The following is a 2,901-nucleotide window of genomic DNA, read 5'->3' as shown; positions in this document are numbered from 1 at the left end:
TGCCTTATCAACTGTCGATGGTAGGTTCTGCGCCTACCATGGTTGTAACGGGTAACGGGGAATCAGGGTTCGATTCCGGAGAGGGAGCCTGAGAAACGGCTACCACATCCAAGGAAGGCAGCAGGCGCGCAAATTACCCACTCCCGGCACGGGGAGGTAGTGACGAAAAATAACGATACGGGACTCATCCGAGGCCCCGTAATCGGAATGAGTACACTTTAAATCCTTTAACGAGTATCTATTGGAGGGCAAGTCTGGTGCCAGCAGCCGCGGTAATTCCAGCTCCAATAGCGTATATTAAAGTTGTTGCGGTTAAAAAGCTCGTAGTTGGATTTGTGTCCCACGCTGTTGGTTCACCGCCCGTCGGTGTTTAACTGGCATGTATCGTGGGACGTCCTGCCGGTGGGGCGAGCCGAAGGCGTGCGACCGCCCCGTGCGTGCTCGTGCGTCCCGAGGCGGACCCCGTTGAAATCCTACCAGGGTGCTCTTTATTGAGTGTCTCGGTGGGCCGGCACGTTTACTTTGAACAAATTAGAGTGCTTAAAGCAGGCAAGCCCGCCTGAATACTGTGTGCATGGAATAATGGAATAGGACCTCGGTTCTATTTTGTTGGTTTTCGGAACCCGAGGTAATGATTAATAGGGACAGGCGGGGGCATTCGTATTGCGACGTTAGAGGTGAAATTCTTGGATCGTCGCAAGACGAACAGAAGCGAAAGCATTTGCCAAGTATGTTTTCATTAATCAAGAACGAAAGTTAGAGGTTCGAAGGCGATCAGATACCGCCCTAGTTCTAACCATAAACGATGCCAGCCAGCGATCCGCCGCAGTTCCTCCGATGACTCGGCGGGCAGCCTCCGGGAAACCAAAGCTTTTGGGTTCCGGGGGAAGTATGGTTGCAAAGCTGAAACTTAAAGGAATTGACGGAAGGGCACCACCAGGAGTGGAGCCTGCGGCTTAATTTGACTCAACACGGGAAACCTCACCAGGCCCGGACACCGGAAGGATTGACAGATTGATAGCTCTTTCTTGATTCGGTGGGTGGTGGTGCATGGCCGTTCTTAGTTGGTGGAGCGATTTGTCTGGTTAATTCCGATAACGAACGAGACTCTAGCCTGCTAACTAGTCGCGTGACATCCTTCGTGCTGTCAGCGATTACTTTTCTTCTTAGAGGGACAGGCGGCTTCTAGCCGCACGAGATTGAGCAATAACAGGTCTGTGATGCCCTTAGATGTTCTGGGCCGCACGCGCGCTACACTGAAGGAATCAGCGTGTCTTCCTAGGCCGAAAGGTCGGGGTAACCCGCTGAACCTCCTTCGTGCTAGGGATTGGGGCTTGCAATTGTTCCCCATGAACGAGGAATTCCCAGTAAGCGCGAGTCATAAGCTCGCGTTGATTACGTCCCTGCCCTTTGTACACACCGCCCGTCGCTACTACCGATTGAATGATTTAGTGAGGTCTTCGGACTGGTACGCGGCATTGACTCTGTCGTTGCCGATGCTACCGGAAAGATGACCAAACTTGATCATTTAGAGGAAGTAAAAGTCGTAACAAGGTTTCCGTAGGTGAACCTGCGGAAGGATCATTACCGACTAGACTGCATGTCTTTCGATGTGCGTGTCGTGTCGCGCAACACGCTACCTGTACGGCTCGCAGTAGCCGTGCGCCGCGTGCGGAACCACGCGTGCCTCTCAAAACTAGCGGCAATGTTGTGTGGTACGAGCGCTGAAGCGCTGGAGCGGCTGGCCTGCGGCACCTGGCGCCTGGCGCCGGTTTTGAATGACTTTCGCCCGAGTGCCTGTCCGCTCCGGTGTGGAGCCGTACGACGCCCGTCGGCCGTGAGGCCGTTGGACACAGAACGCTGGAACAGGGGCCGCCACACGCCTCACTCCCGCCTATGCGACCGTCTCGAAAGAGACGGCGGAAACTTGAGAAAAGATCACCCAGGACGGTGGATCACTCGGCTCGTGGGTCGATGAAGAACGCAGCAAATTGCGCGTCGACATGTGAACTGCAGGACACATGAACATCGACGTTTCGAACGCACATTGCGGTCCATGGATTCCGTTCCCGGGCCACGTCTGGCTGAGGGTCGGCTACGTATACTGAAGCGCGCGGCGTTTGCCCCGCTTCGCAGACCTGGGAGTGTCGCGGCCGCCTGTGGGGCCGGCCGCGTCTCCTCAAACGTGCGATGCGCGCCCGTCGCCTGGCGGTTCGCATACCGGTACTTTCTCGGTAGCGTGCACAGCCGGCTGGCGGTGTGGCGTGCGACACCTCGTACAACGACCTCAGAGCAGGCGAGACTACCCGCTGAATTTAAGCATATTACTAAGCGGAGGAAAAGAAACTAACAAGGATTCCCCCAGTAGCGGCGAGCGAACAGGGAAGAGTCCAGCACCGAACCCCGCAGGCTGCCGCCTGTCGTGGCATGTGGTGTTTGGGAGGGTCCACTACCCCGACGCCTCGCGCCGAGCCCAAGTCCAACTTGAATGAGGCCACGGCCCGTAGAGGGTGCCAGGCCCGTAGCGGCCGGTGCGAGCGTCGGCGGGACCTCTCCTTCGAGTCGGGTTGCTTGAGAGTGCAGCTCCAAGTGGGTGGTAAACTCCATCTGAGACTAAATATGACCACGAGACCGATAGCGAACAAGTACCGTGAGGGAAAGTTGAAAAGAACTTTGAAGAGAGAGTTCAAAAGTACGTGAAACCGTTCTGGGGTAAACGTGAGAAGTCCGAAAGGTCGAACGGGTGAGATTCACGCCCATCCGGCCACTGGCCTCCGCCCTCGGCAGATGGGGCCGGCCGCCCGCGCGGAGCAATCCGCGGCGGGGTCGTGTCCGGTTGCCTTTCCACTCGCCGCGGGGTGGGGCCGTTCCGGTGTGCGGTGGGCCGCACTTCTCCCCTAG

The 2,901-nt window shown here is 56.8% G+C and overlaps 1 non-coding gene and 1 pseudogene across 1 annotated transcript; both read left to right on the top strand.

The window, feature by feature from the left end:
- Positions 1–1,939: 1,939 nt before the first annotated feature.
- On the top strand, positions 1,940–2,094 carry LOC124744532. The gene has a single exon (XR_007010809.1). It is a non-coding gene; the product is annotated as a 5.8S ribosomal RNA (ribosomal RNA).
- A 188-nt stretch (positions 2,095–2,282) lies between these two features.
- LOC124744528 overlaps positions 2,283–2,901 on the top strand; it is a 4,222-nt pseudogene continuing 3,603 nt past the window's right edge.

The sequence above is a fragment of the Schistocerca piceifrons genome, unplaced genomic scaffold (genome assembly GCF_021461385.2).
Source record: "Schistocerca piceifrons isolate TAMUIC-IGC-003096 unplaced genomic scaffold, iqSchPice1.1 HiC_scaffold_297, whole genome shotgun sequence".
Lineage (NCBI taxonomy): Eukaryota > Metazoa > Arthropoda > Insecta > Orthoptera > Acrididae > Schistocerca > Schistocerca piceifrons.
This window is presented reverse-complemented; position numbering and strand designations above follow the sequence as displayed.